Here is a 20,697-nt window from a genome sequence, read left to right as displayed (position 1 = left end):
AAGTGTCATGGGGGGGTGCAAAGAAGAGTTAATTAAGTATAATTAAGGGTGTTTAACACTTAATACATTAAAAATACTAATTTTGGAGGTTCATGCAAGCATCAGAGCTTTTGTGGGGTCAATGATATGAGGAGGTGGTGGAACACTTGGCCTTCTCTCTGGTATGCTCTGGCAAGTAGCTTCCCAACCTCGACCTCGTACATCCCCATGGGACGTTCTGCTGCACTTCAGACTGAAAAGAAAAAAAAGGCACAAAACATAGAAATGGACATTCTTGCTGCCAACCAAATGCTGGACACATGAGGGACAGAGTTCCACAGACTAAGGAATAAAGGCTGGGGACAGATCCTGCACTTCAGCTTCTCTAGGTGCCGTTTGGCACACAGAGACAGAGTAAGCCCAAACACAGCCAACACAGTGCAACCTTGGCCTGAAAACTCAACTTTTCCATACAAAATCCTTACATAAACCCCTGTGGAGCAGTTGGATACAAGTAGTTGGTGTTACCTTCCTAACATGTTCCTCTGGCCACAAGGCATTACCCTCACCTTATAAACACTTCCTCCTTTTGCTTCAAGCTGGAAGAATTGTAAGACAAACTCCTTGGCTTTGTGGACATTGTGGAGTCTCCTTCTCTGGAGAGACTGGAGGTGGCACATGTGGACGTGGCACATATGGACATGGCACTTTAGGATGTAGTTTAATGGCCACTGGGGTGTTAGGTTGATGGTTGGGCTCCATGGTCTTAGAGGGCTTTTCCAACCAAACCAATTCTGTGATTCTATGGTTCCAAACCCACCTGGATATTGGTATCCTGGGCAAGCTGCTGTGGGTGCCCCCTGCTTTACCGGTGGGGTTGGACTGGATGATTCCAGAGGTCCCTTCCAACCCCCACCAGGCTGGGCTTCTGTGCCTCTGTGATACCCAATGCTTGCCTCACTCACGTCCAGAAGATCATTACCAATTTGTGGTTATATTCTTGGAGGTCCTGCTGAGGTTTATCCCACAGGAGATGAGATGGGTGAAGAAACCACATACCACCACGAGATGCTGATCTCCAAGGACCGTTTAAACCAATAGGTTACTCAGAGAGGCGGTGGAGTCACCATCCCAGGAGGTGTTCAAGAAACCTGTGGCCATGGCACTTCTGGGACATGGTTTGATGGCCATGGTGGTGTTGGATTTGATGGTTGGACTCGATGACCTTAAAGGTCTTTTCCATCTCCAACAACTCTATGATTCCATGAATATTTCACATGTCAATGCCCAGCTTCTGCTTTGTCCTCATGGCACTGGAGAACCTGGGTTGGCCACCATGTGTGTTCCCTCAGCTGTCAAGACCCAACCATCAGCCTCAGCCAGGTCACAACAGTCCATCAGTTTGAACGTCACAGAAGAACCTTGCTGTGAAGGCCCTTCCAGGGAGAAGTAATCCACCTAATTAGCATATCCTTCGCATAGATGTAATATAAATTTCATTACTCACTTAAAAGTTCTAAAGTTAACAGCATAAACTTGAAGTTGAGTAATTAAGTAATCCTTATATAGACACTTATTAAAGTATTTATACATATTATCTTAAATCTACATCTATCATTTTGCCAATTAAAATTAGGACTTTAATTGCAATTAAGTAATTTAATTGCCAATTGAACAGCAAAATTGCTAAGTGACTAATTTTAATGCCTATTTTAATTACCAATCATGACTGGGGAGGGAGCTAATCAAGCAGTATCAGAGTAATGATGTGAAAAAAAAAAAAGAAGGGAAAAAAAAAATAGGAGAACAAACATTCCAGGCTCCCTGCTTTTCCCAAGGAGCTCCAAATTGGAGAAATGCAAACACAGTTTCATCCAAGTGGCCCAAAAAGCTCTGGTTTGGGACCAAAATTCGTGGACACCAAGAAGATTTTGTGTTATAAAGAGATGTCGGTCTTGCTCCAAAGTTCTGCCTCCTACCACTTGTTCTGTAGTTCTCTCCCTGAAGGTAAGGCCAAAACTCTTGTGGGACTCCTGTGTTGCCCTGAAAGTAGCCCCCAAATCCCTGTGGGACTCCCTAAAGGTAACCTCAAAACTCTTGTGGGATTTTTGTGTCTCCCTGGAGGCAACCCTAAAACTCCTGTGGGATTCTTGTGTCTCCCTGGAGGCAACTCCAAAATTCTTGTGGGATTCTTGTGTCTGCCTAAAGGCAACCCCAAAACTCTTGTGGGATTCTTATGGTTCCCTGAAGGTAACCCTAAAACTCTAGTGGGACTCTTGTGTCTTCATGAAGGTAACTCCAAAACTCTTGTGGGACTCTTGTGTCACCACTAACTCAGCAGCAAATACAATGCTTGAAATTCCAAAATTAATAAATTTAAGATCATAGAATGGTTTGGGTTGGAAGGGACCTTCAAGATCATCCATTTCCAACCCCTCTGCCATGGGCGGGGACACTTTCCACTAGATCAGGTTGTTCAAGGACCCATCCAACCTGGCCTTGAACACCTCTAGGCAGGGGTATCCACAACTTCCCTGAACAATTCATTCCAGTTTCACTACAAAGACAGTTCCTGCCCTGATCCTGCTGGCCACACCACTGCTGATCCAGGCCAGGCTGCTGGTGGCCTTCTTGGCCACCTGGGCACACCCTGGCTCATCTTCATCCTCTGCTAACCAGCACCCCCAAGTCCTTTTCCACCAGGCAGTTTCCAGCCACTCTGCCCCAAGCCTGGAGCTTTCATGGGGTTGTTGTGACCCAGGTGCAGCACCCAGCACTTGGCCTTGTCAAACCTCATACAATTCACCTCAGCCCATGAGTCCAGCCTGTGCAGGTCTCTCTGTAGACCTCTCCTATCCTCCACTGCCACTCAGTTTGGTGGTAATATATTATCTCCATCAAAAAGCATCCACAGGCAACTCAGAGACAACCCAAAGGGATCCAGCCTGGCCAGATCCCTCTGGAGGATTAAACAGATCCCAACCCTGCCTAGTGTGCATCTCCTCCATGTTTTGACTATGTTTTCTTTTTTTTTTTTTTTTTTCCCAAGAAAGGTTGAACCAGGTATGGCTGTTCAGTCTGGAGAAGAGAAGGCTCTCAGGAGACCTTCTTGTGGCCTTCCAGTATCTGAAGGGGGCTACAAGAAAGCTGGGGAGGGAGTTTTTGGGGTGTCCGGTAGTGATAGGACTGGGGGGATTGGAACAAAAAATAGAAATGGGTAGATTCAGATTGGATATTAGGAAGAAGTTTTTCCCCATGAGGGGAAGACCTTAAAGGTCTTTTCCAGCCTAAATAAGTCTATGAAATGCTGGTTTGTACTGCAGGAGGAATTGGGATTGATGGCTTCCCTGGGATATTTCCCTTAAGTGCTGCATCTACCCCACCAAACTTGCCCCACTGCCTGGATCAACCCTGGCAGACTGCCTCACATCTGCTGGGGCAAGTGAGGGTGGTGAGACACTGGCACAGGTTGCCCAGGGAGGTGGTGGAAACCTCATCCCTGGAGGTTTTGAAGGCCAGGCTGGATGTGGCTGTGAGCAACCTGATGTAGTAGGAGGTGTCCCTGCCCGTGGCAGGGGGGTTGGAACTGGATGATCCTTGAGGTCCCTTCCAACCCTAACAATTCTGTGATTCTATGATCCTTGAAGCCCCTACCAACCTATCCTTCTACCGTTCTACGGTTCCTCACCTCCGCTCTGAGGCTTCAGAGCATCATCACGGTTTGATGTCAGCGGAGCCCGGGATGGAGCTGTTTCCATAAACTGGGACTATTTTCAGTGCCTTGTAAAAGTTTTCTTACATAAAGCACACATCTCCAGGCTCACACCCCCCACGCACACACACACACACACACACACACACACTCTCATGTGTACGTAGATGGGATTTGTATCTTGGCAGCCTTCTCCTGGAAGGTTTGAAGATGCCAAAAGTAGTAACGACGCTGCAAAGCCTGTTATAGCTCCTCACTTCTCCATTTCTGTGTACTGACGAGGACACCCAGCCAGCCTGGAATAATGCAAAACAAGCCCAGGATTGTCCCAGGATTGTCTCATGCCACTCTGATGGTGCTAGGATGGTGACGTGGAAGAGGCAAAGCAGCCACCTCCCACTGCTGCAGGAGGAGGTCAGGGAAAGGACAGCAGCAAAGCAGAGCTGCACCATCCCAGCTGAGCTGCACCATCCCAGCTCTTCCACTCATTTTGTTTCTCACAGAATACATGAATGGATTTACATCTTTCCCCCCCTACTCCCCCCACCCCCCCAAATTCATGGTCACAGAGCTGCAGATGTATGTAGCAGATGCTCCCAACTCAGAGGTTTGTTGGCGGCTGCAGGGACCTGGATGGGTCAGGGATTGGAACAGACTGCCTGGGGAGGTGGTGGAGTTGTCATCCCTGAAGGTTCAAGAAAGGTGTGGACATGGCCCTCTGGGACATGGTTCAATGGTAATGGTGATGTTGGCTTGATGGTTGTACTTGATGATCTTAGAGGTCTTTTCTAACCAAAAGAGTTCTATGATTCTAGGATTTGACCCCCTATGCCCAGACCATGATCAAACAAGTTGTCACATGGGAATCAGAATTTCATAGGCTGGAAAAGACCTCTAAGATCATCCCAGCACTGCCAGGTTGCCTCTAAACCATAGCCCTCAGCTTCACATCCACACAGCTTTGAAACCTCTCCAGGGACTGGGGAATCCACCACTGCCTTGGGCAGTCTGGGTCAGGACTTGGCAACTCTTTGGGGGAAGAAATTCTTCTTCACTTCCAGCCTAAACCTCTCCTGGGGCAATTTAAGGCCATTTCCTCTTGTTCTATTGTTCCTTGAGAGAAGAGACCAACCCCTACCTCAGTCCAACCTCCTTTCAGGGAGTTGTTCAAAGCAATGAAGTCTGCCCTCAGCCTCCTCTTCTAAACAACCTCAGTTCCCTCAGCTGTTCCTCACCAGCCCTGTTCTCCAGACCCTTCACCAGCATTGTTGCCCTTCTCTGGACATGCTCCAGCCTGTTAATGTCCTTCTTGGACTCCTGAACTCAGGATTTGAGGTGTGATGTCACCAGTGGCCAGTACAGGGGCACAGTCCCTGCCCTACTCCTGCTGGCCACACCACTGCTGACCCAGGCCAGGCTGCTGGTGGCCTTCTTGGCCACCTGGGCACACCCTGGCTCATCTTCAGCTGCTGCCAACCAGCACCCTCAGGTCTTTTTCCACCAGGCAGTTTCCAGCCACTCTGCCCAAAGCCTGCAGTGTTCATGGGTTTGTTGGGACCCAAGGGGAGGACCCAACACTTGGCCTTGTTGAACCTCATCCCCTTGGCCTTGGCTCACTGAGCCAGCCTGACCAGATGGCACAAGCCATCTGCAGTAGCACCATTAGCCCTTGTCCCTGTCACTTGGGATTTAATTGGCAGAGCCCCCTGAGATCTGCAGTAATCTATAATTGTCTTCCAGTGCAATCCTTTTTGCTGTTTTCAGTGAAACCCTTTCTTGGCTGGGCAGGGTCCTTCTCCGTCATCCAGTTCTGGGAAGCACATTCCCTGGAAGATTCTGCTGTGTTTGACTGCAGGAGAACAAAAAAAAAATCACAAAATGGGTTGGGTTGGAGGGAACCTCAAGATCATCTAGTTCCAACCCCTCTGCCATGGGCAGGGACACCTCCTACTTGATCAGGTTGCTTAAGGCTCCATCCAACCTGTCTTTGAATGCTTCCAGGCTTGGAGCCTCCACAACTTCTTTGGACGAGATGTTTCACAGCCTAACCACCCTCATGATTCTCTTCTACTACCAGAGGTTGGTGAAAGGGACAGGTTTCCAGCACAGCACCTTCCAGCAGCCAGCCATGCTGGAGGTGTTTTATAGATCCATAGAATGGTTTAGGTTGGAAGGCACCTTAAAGACCACCTAGTTCCAATGCCTCTGCCATGGCCAGGGGCACCTTCCACTAGACCAGACTGATCAAGGTCTCATCCAACCTGGCCTGGAAAACAGATGTCCAGAACCATCCAGGAGTTCTTGTTGACAAGGAGGATCAATGGTGGGCTCAAAAGGTACCTCTGGGTCTGCCTGGGACTGAGCTGGAGTCAGAAAAGGCTCCTGACACACAGAATATATTTCTCTTCCAAGATGTTTTTCATTACTGAAGCCTCATAACAACAGCAGGACCTTCAGGAGCTTTGTCCACGGGTGCCAAAACTGCCTCTGCAAGAGAGAGTGTTGCTGAGGCCATCAGAGCATCACTGCCTTCACTCTGTCCTGTGGTGGCTTGCACAAAGCCCTGCAGATGTGAAACATAATGGTGGGGGAATGTCTGGTTTGAGCGAGTCACCAGGAGGCTGTTTCCGGAACCCCCAAGCAGAAATGGTTTGTTGAAGGCCTCTCAGGAAGGTTGCTGAGGGATGGACCAGCTGCCAAAGGCAGGAAGGCTTTGGCTTGGTGAATTCGTTGCCTCAGGGGATGGCCATGTGTGCTGGTTTGGGGCCAGACACAGATCCTCTCTTGCCCCGAAAGGGACAAAAGAATGAGACTCACACAAATGGATTGGAGAGTGATGGAAAGTTTAAATGGAAAAAGCAATTGGTGAAGCTACAGAGAACTACAAACTACAGAGCATAGTGACAAAGAGTATCCCAAAGCGTACAGAACCCCTCACAGAATTCCCAAAGCTTCCCAATCCTTCCCTTCTTCCCACCTGAGGGTAAACCCAAACCCCCCCAGGGCTCTTTCTTCCCCCTCCCGCTGCTAGGCAAGTCTCAGGCTGGCCAGGTCTGAGACTGCCCCCCCTCCATTCTCCTCCTGGCATTAGGCCTAGACAGGCCTAAGAGGCCTTGAGGATACTCCCCCGGCATTACCCGATAAGAGAGGACATCTCCCATGGGAGCAGAGAGGGAAGAAAGAGGAAGAGAATGACTCTGCAGATGGCTTTATAGGGTGCAGGATTTATGGGTAGAAATACGCCGTTTCCTGTGTCCACCCCTGTGGGTGGGCACCCAGGACACCAGAGGTGTATCTCATGCGGCAGTGGCAGGGGGCACCCAGCCTAAACTGCCACACCATGACCTTCTCACTCCCTGAAAGAGTTGTGTGTGGAGACATCCTGGTCTGAAAGCAGCAGATGTGTGGTCTGCAGGCAGCACTGCAGGTGGCCTCACCAGCTCTGCCATACTGCAGGTGGACTTGTTGGCACTGCCATGGTGCAGATGGCCTTACCAGCTTTGCCATGGTGCAGGTGGCTTTGCTGGCACTGCCATGGTGCAGGTGGCCTCACCAGCTCTGCTGTGCTGCAGGTGGCTTTGCTGGCACTGCCATGGTGCAGGTGGCCTCACCAGCTCTGCTGTGGTGTAGGTGGCTTTGCTGGCACTGCCATGGTGCAGGTGGCCTCACCAGCTCTGCCATACTGCAGGTGGCTTTGCTGGCACTGCCATGGTGCAGGTGGCCTCACCAGCTCTGCTGTGGTGCAGGTGGCTTTGCTGGCACTGCCATGGTGCAGGTGGCCTCACCAGCTCTGCCATACTGCAAGTGGACTTGTTGGCACTGCCATGGTGCAGATGGCCTTACCAGCTCTGCCATGGTGCAGGTGGACTTGTTGGCACTGCCATGGTGCAGGTGGCCTCACCAGCTCTGCCATACTGCAGGTGGACTTGTTGGCACTGCCATGGTGCAGATGGCCTTACCAGCTCTGCCATGGTGCAGGTGGCTTTGCTGGCACTGCCATGGTGCAGATGGCCTTACCAGCTCTGCCATGGTGCAGGTAGACTTGCTGGCACTGCCATGGTGCACGTGGCCTCACCAGCTCTGCCATGGTGCAGGTGGCTTTGCTGGCACTGCCATGGTGCAATTGGCTTAACCAGCATTGCCATGGTGCAGGTGGACTTGCTGGCACTGCCATGGTGCAGGTGGCCTCACCAGCCTTGCCATGGTGCAGGTGGCCTCACCAGCTCTGCTGTGGTGCAGGTGGCTTTGCTGGCACTGCCATGGTGCAGGTGGCCTCACCAGCACTGCCATGGTGCCAGGTGGCTTTGCTGGCAGTGCCATGGAGCTTGAGGATTGATGTGTGCTGCTTTGGGGCCTGATCCTTCCCCTTCACTGAAGAAAAGAAGCTTCCATTGAGGCTGTGAGGCTAAAGACCTCCTGAAGTAGAGAGAGGTGGAGTCTTCTACACAATGTCTTTGCAGACTGTTCTTCTCATGACTGGTGAGTGGGAGATCTGTGCCTGCAGATCTCACAGAGCCATGGTGGAGATGGGTGCCAGCCCCACCAGGTGCCAGTCTCCTCCTGCTCCATCCCAGCACAGTCTGGGTTGAAACTGTGGCACAAGCATAACCCCTCCTCAGTCACAGGCTGTGTGTCTGGGCTGGTGAGCAGCTCTGCCCTGGCCACCCCACATCACAGGGCAGGTCCTCCTCCACCAGGATGTGTCCCCAGGCAGGAAGTTTTCCCTAGAGATGTTAATTTTTATCTCCCTATTTCTTAAGACAGCGGGGGTTAAGTTGCACATGAGGAAGAATTTCTTTCCCAGAGGAGTTGTCAAGACCTGGCCCAGGCTGCCCAGGGCAGGGGTGGAGTCCTGGAAGGGTTTCAAAGCTCTACAGATGTGGTGCTGAGGGCCATGGTTTAGTGGTGACCTGGCAGTGCTGGGTTCATGGTTGGACTTGATGATCTGGGAGGTCTCTTCCATCCCAAACCAATCTGCTGTCCTACAGTTTTGTGGGGACTCAGTGTGGTGCAGTAAACACCTCCTTGGGCAAAGCAAGCCTCATGGTACACATCTGCAGCTCATCCATGTCGACTTCAAGGTGGTAATGCAGCTCACAAGCTCCCTCAGGGATCACCACAGAAGGCAAAACCTCAACAATCACATTGGAAGGACCTATATTTTCCATCTCTGAATGACTTAGTGAGAAGGGCATCAGAGCTTTCAGCCTCATTTGCCCTCCTTGGAGCAGACCTTTGCTCTCAGCAAGATCTTGCTGGCCTTGAGGACACATTTGGCACTTCCATACAGTCCATGGATACACAAAGTATTTGCTCTTCAGAACAGAAACAAGACAATCATGAAGAAACAGGCAAATAATAACAGACAATAAAGAAAAAAGTTTGCCTTGCAACATTAGAAACACAGTAATTCATAAACACTGATGTGATGAGGAGTAGATAAAACGACCCAAAGTCTCACAGAACAGAGGAAAATGTTTTGGTGAGGGTTTTTTTCAGTTTTAACTGAGCAGGATCTGGTTCTTCAATGTGAAAAATCCAGATTAAAATTGAGGCAACAACAACAACAAAAAAGAATTCCATGAATGTTACCAGTAAATAAAAATATAGGTTTGGGGTTTTTTTGGTTTTTTTTTTTTTGTTTTGTTTTGTTTTGGTTGAAAGAGCTTTAATAAGAGGTCTTGTAAATGAAGAAATCAAAGCTGGATTGTGTGGTCTCCAGTTCTTCAATACAGAAGGCAACCAAAAGAGGCCAGATTGATGTGATCAGCAAGAAGAGATGGATTGGTTTCCAGTACACAACATGCCATGCAAGACACCACTGGAAAAAAAAGGGACAGTTTGTCTGTCAGTCAAGCCTCAGTTCCATCAGCCCATGCTCCTCAGCAAGCAGCTCTGCAGAGAAGATCCCTACTGACTTGTCAATAATGAGACGTAAATCTCTGGCTTTCTTGTTCAGGGTGGTTCCACAACCCACCACCTCTCACATCTTCCTCTTCCTGAAAAAAAGGCTTTGGTTTGGATTCCAGATGGAACCTGAAGAACATGAAGAAGAGAGAGACAAGAGGTTCCCCTGGAGAAAATGGAAGCTGAAATGCTCTTCAGTGAGAACCATAGAACGGTGGAGATTGGAAGAGGCCTCTGGAGATCATCAAGTTCAACCCCCCTGCCAAAGCAGGATCACCCCAGGGCAGATCACACAAGAATGCATCCAGAGAAGAGGAGAAACTTCTTTAGAGTGAGGGTGACAGAGCCCTGGAACAGGCTGCCCAGGGGGGTTGTGGAGTCTCCTTCTCTGGAGCCTTTCCAACCCCACCTGGATGCATTCCTGTGCAGACTACCCTAAGTGATGCTGCTCTGGCAGGGGGGTTGGAGCTGATGATCTCTGGAGGTCCCTTCCAACCTCTGATATACTGTGAGAGTGTGATCCTCATAACCTCCATGGGACTCTCTCCAGTAGTTTCCAGTCTTTCTTGAACTGGGGAGCCCAGAACTGGAGCCAGTGTGGTCTCACCAGTTCAGAGTAGGGGGGCAGGAGAACCTTGCTTGACCTGCTGGGCCCCACTCTTCCTCATGCAGCCCAGTGAGGTGAAGTAAGAGTTCTGTTTGATTTGGGATGATGAGTATGAGCCTCACCTTCCTGTTCTGTCATTTCCTGCAGTCAGCAAAGATCTTAGCTGTTATTTGTGGTGGGATTGTGATTCAAGGCTGGGCAGAGGAGCACGTGGGATGATGATGTCTATCACAAGGAGGTGATGTGTTTCCAGCAGAGTGGATCTGCTTCCACAACTCTTTCAGGAACAATGAAGATCATTTTGTTCCAAGAGAGAGCTGATAATAACTGCCCAGAGAGGTTGTGGAGTCTCCTTCTCTGGAGACATTCCAAACCCACCTGGATGCATTCTTGTGTGACCTGTTCTAGGTGATCCTGCTTTGGCAGAGATGTTGGACTCCATGATCTCCAGAGGTCCCTTCCAACCCCTAACATGTGAGAGCTCTTAGCAAGCAGACTAGGAGGGGAAAAAAGATTTTGAGTGTGTGTATTATTGTCCTGCTTTCTGGGACAGAATCCCAGGTCAGCCATGGGCTGCAGGTTGGAGTCACTCAGGGTAGCCGGCTCAACGTGGCTCCAGGTGCATCCCATCCCATAAACACCACACTGAGCATAAAGGGGGAAGATTGCTGAAGGGAAGGTTCCTCCTGATTTGGCTCCTGCTCTTGTTTTGGTTCCTCCTGACCATCCTCCTTCTGATCATGGTCGTTTTCCTTCTCCTGAGGACTTCCTTCCACTCTGGGGTGACCTTCTTGCATTTGCTGTGCTGAATGCAACTTCATAGTTGTGGCTGCTTCTTTCAACCTGTTTCATTTCAACCTGTTTCATTTCAACCTGTGGGGCTTCCCTCTTTAACTGGATCCCCCTTCTCTGCTGAGCAGGGGCCATCAGGTGGAGTTTAGCCCCAGATGCAGGTAGACAATTCTGTTGGGGTAAAATATTTGGTGGAGTAATTTAATCAGGTGTTCTCTGAACAAATGTAAAGTGTTGGCCCCCCAGTTTGCCTCCCGCCTGGCTGGCCTCCAGTTCAGCTTCTGCCTGATATTGTTGGTTCCCCAGCTCAGGCAGAATCAGCTTTTGCCTCAGCTTCCTGGGTAGGTCTGTCCTTCTTTTGCCTGTGAAGAAGGTGGGAGCATTCCACTGTCTGGGTGCTGGGGTGTACCACCCTGTGAGATGGTGCCAGGCTCTGTGTGAGCTCCCCAGAAATGCTCCTGTTTGCCTCCCCAAATATTCTTTTTCCTCTCTCATAAAGCCACAGAGAGGCTCCTTTTATGAAGTTCTGCAGACTCCTATCTTCTTCCTGAGGCTGCACTGGGCTGAGAGCACCATGGTAATGCTCTGTAATTAATTTGCCAGGCAGATAACTTCTGCAGGGCTATAATTTACTTATCTGTCTGCAACCCAAATGAATCCCCCACTTCAGGACCTTAATCCTCTTTTCTGCCTTTTTATCTCCTTTTTTTTAACTCCAAGTTTCATAATTCTTTACAAGAGGCTGATGTGCAACCTGTGTTTTGGGGATGTTCTTGTGATGTTCTCACCAAACCCTCAGAGCCATGCATGGCTAATGGAAGACTTTATTCCTCCACCTCACCACTTATGAGGGAGTTAATTCAATTAACAGCAAAGATGGAACAATGCAGGAGTAAAAAAAAATAATGCTTTAGATTTGGAGGGCTGAGGATTGGAACTTCATCCAAGTGTGGTCTCAGGTGTGCAGAACCTCCTGAAGGTCATTCTCAGCACTGTAATTCCCAGGGGAGTGGCAGCAGATGAAAATTAGTCAGTAAGTGTAACACAAGCAAGGTTTGGAGCTGTTTAACTCTGCCCTGTCCTTGGGTTTCTTTTCTAATAACTTTATTATTTAAATCACTGAATGGTTTGGGTTGCAAGGGACCTTCAAGATCATTCAGTTCCAACCCCCCTGCCATGGGCAGGGACAGCTTCCACTAGACCAGGTTGCCCAAGGCCTCACCCAGCCTGGTCTTGAACACCTCCAGGGAGGGAGTACCTGTGACCGCCTTGAGAAACCTGTAACTGACATAAATAAGGAGTTGATGTCTTCCTCATAATGTCTGAAACCTGTCACTTTGTGGTTTTTCCTGATTTCCAGAAGGAATGTTGTGTGAAGGAGGACAGAAATGCTAAAGCAAGTATGAATCATAGAATCGTGATTGGGAAAGTTGGGAGAGATCTCTAAGAGCATCAGGTCCAACCTTCTACCTAACACCTCCATGACCATCAGACTGTGTCCCGAAGTGCCACATCTCATTTTTTTTAACACCTCCAGGAATGATGACTCCACCACCTCCCTGGGCAGCCTGTTCCAATGCCTGACCACTCTTGCAGCAAAGAAATTTTTCCCATTATCCATCTTAAACCTCCCCTGGCACAACTTGAGGCCGCTGCCTCTTGTCCTATTACTTGGCAGAAGAGGCCAACACCAGCCTCACTCCAGCCTCTATCAAAACTTTAGAAATAGATCTAGAGTCATGGAATTGCTTGGGTTGGAAAAGACCTCCAAGATCATTGAGTCCAACCATCAACCCCACACCACCATGGCTATTGAACCATGTCCCAAAGTGTCATGTCCTACACGTTTCTTGAATGCCTCCAGGGACGATGACTCCACCACCTCCCTGAGCAACCTAATCCTCATGTGTTCGGTTTTTGTTGCTGCACTTGGATCTTCTAATCCAGTGAAGGAGAATTTATTTTAAAGAGGAATTTTGAGTGCAACCATTTAATCCTGGGAACAAGTGCCAGCGTGGCCATGGTACTTTGGGACATGGTTTAATGGCCGTGGTGATCTTAGGTTGATGGTTGGACTCGATCTTAGAGGTCTTTTCCAACCCAAGCATTTCTGTGATTCTGTGATAGGGAACGGGATCAGAAGGAAATTCCTCTTGGTCTCTTTGGAGTTTCATTGTCATCATTCTGACGCAGGCTCTGTGCTGGGTAACTTGGAAGCTGAACTCTTTTCAGGCTGGGCTACACAAGCCCATCAGCTCAGAGTGAAGTTGTGGTGGACGACAGAGTCCATTTATGGAGATCTAACAAAAATCAACGATAAAATGCAAAACCTTGAGCAGCCTTGCTGACGAGGAGCGTTAGGTTTGCAGGGGACAAGGAAGGCGTAAGGTTTGCAAGGTACCAGGAAGGAGTTAATCCCACTGAGGAATGTGGAGGAGCTGCCAGAGAAGAGTGACATTGTTTTTCCCTGATGTCAGCACAGCAACCCTAACACAAAGAGGTGAATGTTGTCCTCTGGAGAGCTGTGGAGAAAGCTGAATATGGAGCTTGTGCCGAAGCCACCAGCAGTATTACAAACTGCTCGTACCAAGATGACAAAGTGTTTCCTGGAACCAGGAGCTGCCTCCAGACATCTGGGCAGGACCAGCGCTGTGGGTGACAGTCTGAGCACCAGGAGATGTGAGTGTGATGGTGCTGGAAGTTGCAGCCCTGCTACAGAACCAACAAGGTTCAAATCCTTAGTGCTGGTGAGTCCCCACCTTGAATACTGAGTTCAGTTTTGGGCCCCTCACTCCAAGAAGGACATTGAGGGGCTGGAGCAGGTCCAGAGAAGAGCAACGAAGCTGGCAAAGGGTCTGGTGAGGAGCAGCTGAGGGACCTGGGCTTGTTCAGCCTGGAGAAAAGGAAGTTGATGGGAGACTTTCTGGCTCTACAACTCCCTGAAAGAAGCTTGGGTCCAGGTGGGAGTTGGTCTGTTCTCCAAGGAACAAGTGATAGGAGAAGAGGAAACAGCCTCAAGTTGCACCAAGGGAGATTTAGGTTGGACATGAGGAACAATTTCTCCCCCGAAAGGGTTGTCAAGCCCTGGACCAGGCTGCCGAGGGCAGTGGTGGAGTCCCCATCCCTCGAGGGGTTTCAAAGCTGTGTAGATGTGGTGCTGAGGGCTATGGTTTAGTGGTGACCTGGCAGTGCTGGGTTAATGGTCGGACTTGATCTTGAAGTTCTTTTCTAACCAAAATGATTCTATGATTCTGCCTCCTGAAGTCTTAAGAACATGAGGTTCTGGTAGACTTGATCTTACCACCAAAGCCAATTCAGAGCTGTCTGTGAGTTTGTTTCACTTCACAGCTCAGTGTATATGGCAGCTTTGTTTCTCCCATACACCTGCATGTTGAATCTGGTCTGAAGAATTCAATTTATTCTGTATTTTGGAGGTGATGGTCTGGAGGACACGTAGATCAAGCTGCAATAGAAGTGTTGTTTCACTTCAATGTAGGCAGCACATAAACTCTTGTCTTGGTTCCACCACAACAGGAATTAAATACTTGCTGATATGCTTTGGATCTGTAGCTGCTCTTCTCAGCAGCTCCAACGTGCTCTACCTTGATCCACGGCCCAAATGGGAGGCCTCACAATTGGTCTGACTGTCCATCACAGCTGAGATTCATTTTCTGCTATTCTAAAGCCTACAGAAAGGTAAACAGAAGGAGAAAAACCTGAAGGGAAGGTTTTCAATTGCTCGGTGTTTTTATTGCAGAGATTGGTATTAACCTGCCCTGGACCCTTGGCTCAGCCTTGTCAGGAGGCTCTGCCACTTCTGGGCTTTGCCTGAACATCAAATAGTCAGTGGTATGTTCATTAGGAAAATCAGATTCTGGACCTCCCAGAAAGCTGCTGCTTAAATCTGCTGTGAACAAAGTCAGGCTGTTCAATGCTGCTGCCTGGCAGGAGAGGCAAATGTGAGTTGCTGAGGTTGTGGTGTCAAAATGGGGCAAGCTGGGAGGACCACGCTAGGTGGCAAAGGGTCTTTGGAGAAGAGGAGGCTCAAGGGGAGACCTTATTGCTGTCTACAACGTAGCCAGGTGGGGGTTGGTCTCTTCTCCCAGGCAACCAGCAACAGAACAAGAGGACACAATCTCAAGCTGTGCAGGGGGAAGTTTAGGCTTGGATCTTAGAAAGAAGTTCTTTACAGAGAGAGAGATCGGCCATTGGAATGGGCTGCCTGGGCTGCCCAGGGAGGTAGTGGACTTGACATTCCTAGAGGTATTTAAGAAGAGACTGGATGAGGCACTTGGTGCCATGGTCTGGTTGATTAGTTGGGGTTGGGTGATCAGTTGGACTTGATGATCTTGGAGGTCTCTTCCAACCTGGCTGATTCTGTGATTCTGTGTGATTCTGTCTGACTCTATGAAACCAGTATGGTTTCTTGTGGTGGCTTCTCATGATAAAAATGGCCTCAAGTTGGCCCAGGAGAGGTTTAGGTTGGATGTGAGGAAGAATTTCTTCCCCAAAAGGGTTGTCAAGGCCTGGACCAGGCTGCCCAAGCCATGGAGGTGTGGTGATGAGGACCATGGTTTAGTGGTGATCTGGCAGTGCTGGGTTCATGCCAACCAAAATGCTTCTCTAATTACATGCTGTAGTACAGATGCATATGGAGGGGACAACAGCACCTATGGAGATTCTGGAAATAAGCTTGAACAGAGTGGGACCAGGTTGTTCCCACTAAAGGTAATGGAAGTCACTGATTTTCAAAGGAACATGCCCCTGCAAGACCCTGGTGGGTTTTTTCTTTTACTATCAGGATTCTAAACCTGCCAAGTCCAGGTTTACATAGGATAAATATCCTAGGAGAGGTGTTTCACGTCATGAGTGATCTCTTGCTTTGAAATGTATAGTTTAGGGAAATCTGAGATTAAAAAAACATCCTGAAGACTGCCCAGAGAGGTGGTAGAAGCCCCATCCCCAGGTCAGGTTGGTTGGGGCTCTGAGAAACCTGCTTTAGTTGCAGATGTCCCTGCTGACTGCAGGGGGGTGGACTCGATGAGCTTTGAAGGTCCCTTCCCACCCAAACCAGTCTGGGATTCTATGGCGCTGATGGTGGTGAGACACTGGCACAGGTTGCCTGGAGAATTTGTGGATGTCCCATCCCTGGAGGTACTGAAGACCAGGTTGGATGGGGCTTAGAGCAATCTGGTCTGGTTGTTGTCTCTGTTCATGGCAGGGGTCTGGAACTAGAGACCTTTGGTGTCCCTTCTAACCCAAGCCAGTCTGATTTTATAACCCTAAGACAGAGTTTTGGGCAGGTCCTTGGTCTTTCCCCTCCTTGCTGTGTGTGCTGGGGGTTCCCAAAGAGGGTTTGGCCCTCAGGGACTGAGGACCTCAACACTGTTAGAATGGAATGGGCTGGGCTGGAAGGGACATTGAAGATCATCTAGTTCCAACCCCCCGTGCCATGGGCAGGGACACCTTTCACTAGCCCAGGTTGCTACCACAACAGTGGGCAGAGGGCTAGAAGCCCTCTACTGTGAGGCCAGGCTGAGAGAGTTGTGGTTGTTCAGCCTGGAGAAGGCTCCAGAGAGACCTTCTGGTGTCCTTTCAGTGCTTAATGGGAGTGTGTAAGAAAGAGAGGACTCGCTGCAAACTCCTTTGGTTGCAGATGTCCCTGATGACTTGCAGGGTGTTTGGATTTGAGAGGTCCCTTCCACCCCAAACCGTTCTACGATGCTCTGACATTAAAACGCGGCTTTCCCCTGTCGATACCCGTCCCTGCACAGCATCCGGACTCCACCTCTCCTCAAGGAGGGAGCGCAGCGGGGCCCTAAGGGGGTTGAGGGGAACTATGAGGAAAAGCGGGAAGTAGTGGGAGGGCGGCAGCGGGCCCCCTTCCCGCCCTCTGATACCGGCGGGCGGGAAGGCCCCCGCAGCCGGGGATGTAGCTCAGTGGTAGAGCGCGCGCTTCGCATGTGTGAGGTCCCGGGTTCAATCCCCGGCATCTCCAGAGGCTTTCTTTTTTTCCCCAGTTTTTGTGTTTTGTTTTTTTTTTTCCTCCCTCCTCTTTTTCTTGCGAGGCCGCAAATTTCACGATGGAGACAGCACCAGTACATCGTTACTCATCCCGGTTTTCCTCGGAAAAAGAATAAGCGTGGAGTAAACGCTGTGGCATTACGGCGGAAGAAATAAAAAAGCGAGAGTTGCATTGGCCGGGAATCGAACCCGGGCCTCCCGCGTGGCAGGCGAGAATTCTACCACTGAACCACCAATGCTCGTTGTGAAAGGCTAATTGCTGCTGCTCACTCCAACATTGCAGTCGACAATAGCTGGGCTGAGTCACCCTTCTGTTTGTCAGCTGCACGTTCGCGGACTGTATTTTTGAGTCTTTATTTCACCAATATTTGCATTCCCTCTCGTTCCCAGAGTACAAATGAAGCCTGTTCTTGCACTTGTAGTTGAACAGTTTTGAGCCATTTCCCATGCCTGTCAGACATCTGCTCAGAACATCTGTGGGTGTTGGCTGAGGTACTGCAGAACTCTGTAAATCAGGAGTTTGACAATTCATGTGCCTCCCTGGAGCTCAGATGTTGCTCTGGAGCATGCTCTGGAAAGTCTTTTCGAAGCTGCATGGCACAGACTCATAATTGGCTTCCCTTTAGAAATGACTGTGTAGGAGAGTGCTGACTGACAAGGAGAACTGAAACCTGTCCTGTTAGAAAATGGTGGCCCAGAGCTGCAGCACTGGGTGGAAATTCATAGATTGATTAGAATGGTTTAGGTTGAAAGGGACCTTAAAGATCATCTAGTTTCAACACCCCCTTGCCATGGGCAGGGACACCTTCCACTACACCAGCTTGCTCAAGGCCCCTTCCAACCTGGCCTTGAACACCTCCAGGGAGCGGGCATCCACAACTTCCCTGAGCAACCTGTTCCAGTGTCTCACCACCCTCACTGCAAAGAATTTCTTCCTAATCTCCAGTCTAAATTTCCCCTCTTCCAGAAAAAAGCCATTCTACCTCCTCCTATTACAACAAGCCCTTGTACAAGTCCTTCCCCAGATCCCCTGGTCCCCCTTTCAAATCCTGGAAGGCTGCTCTAAGGTCTCCCTGGAGCCTTCTCTTCTCCAGGCTCAACAGCCCCAATTCCCTCAGCCTGTTCCCATAGGGGAAGTGCTCCAGCCCTCTGATCATCTTCCTGGCCTCCTCTAGACCCACTATAGCAGGTTCATGTCCCTCTTGTGTTTGGGACACCAGAAATGGACGCAGCACTCCAGGTGAAGCCTCATCGGAGCAGAGGGGCAGAATCACCTCCCTCATCCTGCTGATAACTGCAGGCCTTTCAAGATGGCTCCCAAAAGCCTCTTCAGCAAAGGTTTCCAAAGCACCAAGCTCTCATTTCTGTTTCCAGAGCACAGGAAACGTGTGCCATCCTTGGTGAGCTCTCCTGAGTGGAGCCACACGCACAGCAACTCCATTTTTAACAGGTCACGGAATAAACTGGGCATTTAAAAATATCCACCTACCCACAAGGACAAACGAAGAGGTATTGTGGAGCCTTTAGCAAAGGCTGCCTGCGACCAAACAAAACAAAACAATCGTTGGCAATCTCTTAGGGACGACTGATAATGTAGAACAACTTGTCAGGGCAGGTTAAAGTTTTAAGGAGTAGCAATTTTGACAGCGTCCCTTTGAGCACAGTTGAGAGCGCAGGGATGAGCAGGACAGCGAAAGGTCACTTGGTCACACACATATCCGGCTGCCTCTCTGAAGTTTAGCTCAAGACCCACTAGGCACGTCCCAATTAATTATTTAAATCTGCAGGGAAAAGTATTTCTGCAGATGAAAAGGTAGAATCTGAAATTCTAGGAAAGCTATGGGATGGAGCTCTGGAGTCTCTCTCTCTGGAGACTTTCAAGACCCATCTGACTGTATTCCTGCCCTAGGTGATCCTGCTTTGGCAGGGGGGTTGGACTGGATGGTTTCCAGATGCTCCTTCTGACCCCTACCACTCTATGATTCTGTGGCTGGAGTGGTCAAAACTCAACATGAGTTGGCAATGGTCACTTGCAGCCCAGAAAGCAACCATGTCCCAGGCTGCATCAAAATCAGTGTGACCAGCAGGATGACGTAGGAAGTTCTGCCCCTCTGCTCTGCTCTGCTCTGCTCTGGTGAGGCCCCACAGGAACACTGCATCCAGTTCTGGTGCCCCCAGCATAAGAAAGACATGGAGCTGTTGGAGCAGATCCAAAGGAGGCCATGAAGATGATCAGAGGGCTGGAGCACCTCACCTATGGGCACAGGCTGTGAGAGCTGAGGGCTCTTCAGCCTGGAGAAGAGAAGGCTCCAGGGAGGCCTTAGAGCAAGCAGCCCTCCAGTACCTGAAGTGGGATACAGGAGAGCTGTGGAGGGACTTCTGACAAGGGCTTGGAGTGCTACGACACAGGACAGTGGGTTTGAGTTGGAAGAGGGGAGATTTAGACTGGAGATGGGACAAGAGGAAGCAGCCTCAAGTTGCACCAGGAGAGGTTTAGGTTGGACACAAGGAACAATTTCTTCTCTGAAAGAGTTGTCAAAGCCCAGCCCAGTGAAGTCTCCATCCCTGGAGAGGTCTCAAAGCCTTGTAGATGTGGTGCTAAGGGACGTGGCTTAGGGGTGACCTGGCAGTGCTGGTTTAATGATTGGACTCCAAGATCTTAGAGGTGTCTTCCAACCAAAATGATTCTGCAGTTCTTTATACACTGGGACTGGTTTTGGTCTGTCATTGAGACAAAAAAAGAAAAATGTAGCACAAATTCCAGAGAACCTTTTCCATATGAAATCTCTCTCTGGCATACATGAAGAGAAAACAAATTTAGAAGATTTTTTTTTTTCTTACTTAGTGCCACAAGAAATCTCTTTCAACAACAGCAAATAAATACACTTGGATAGTCCAAGCTGTCTTGGTCTCTAAAAGATCTTATTTATCTTTTCTCCCTGTCTGCTGATGAAATTCATGTTCTGTCAGACCTAACTTGGCTCTTTGCTCCAGATTAACAGGGATGTTCCACATGGTTTCTGCCCATCTCTCCCGTAGCTAAGCTGCCCATGAAGGGAGAGGCAAATTCATAGAATCACTGAATGAACTGGGTTGGAAGAGACCTTAATGATGATCTAGTTCCAACCCCATGCCATGGGCTGGGACACCTTCCACTAGAGCAGGTTGCTCATCCAACCTGGCCTTGGACATCTCAAGAGATGAGGCATTCAGAACCTCCCTGGGCAACCTGTTCCAGTGTCTCAGCACCCTCACTGGAAAGAATTTCTTCCTAATCTCCAGTCTGAATCTCTTCACTTCCAGGTCAAAGCTATTGCCCCTTGTCCTGTCACTCCAAGCCCTTGTCAGAAGTCCCTCCCCAGCTCTCCTGTAGCCTGGAAGGCTGCTCTAAACTGGGACCTTCTTTCAAAGCTGCATTTTTTAAACCAGTGGATGTTTGTAAATGTTGCAGCCTAGAGGGAAAACAAGCACAGACCAGCCTGGTGCAGTTGGTAAACAGTGTCAGCCACCAAGCCACACAGCTTTACTTCCCAATGACACCTGACACCAGCAGCTAGAGATGGGCATGCTTTAAATGTTTCATCATAGCCATGACCAAGTACATCCATTTTTCCAGGAGGACCTAGGTACCTTGGGCTTGGGGGCATCAGCTGATGAAAAACTCAACATGGGCCAG

The 20,697-nt window shown here is 49.4% G+C and overlaps 2 non-coding genes across 2 annotated transcripts; one reads left to right on the top strand and one right to left on the bottom strand.

Annotated features, from left to right (window-relative positions):
• The first annotated feature begins 16,923 nt into the window (after window positions 1-16,923).
• TRNAA-CGC (transfer RNA alanine (anticodon CGC)) lies at window positions 16,924-16,995 on the top strand. Its single transcript has one exon. It is a non-coding gene; the product is annotated as a tRNA-Ala (tRNA).
• Window positions 16,996-17,189: 194 nt separating this feature from the next.
• On the bottom strand, window positions 17,190-17,260 carry TRNAG-GCC (transfer RNA glycine (anticodon GCC)). The gene has a single exon. It is a non-coding gene; the product is annotated as a tRNA-Gly (tRNA).
• Window positions 17,261-20,697: the final 3,437 nt, after the last annotated feature.

The sequence above is a fragment of the Indicator indicator genome, chromosome 5, assembly GCF_027791375.1.
Source record: "Indicator indicator isolate 239-I01 chromosome 5, UM_Iind_1.1, whole genome shotgun sequence".
Lineage (NCBI taxonomy): Eukaryota > Metazoa > Chordata > Aves > Piciformes > Indicatoridae > Indicator > Indicator indicator.
This window is presented reverse-complemented; position numbering and strand designations above follow the sequence as displayed.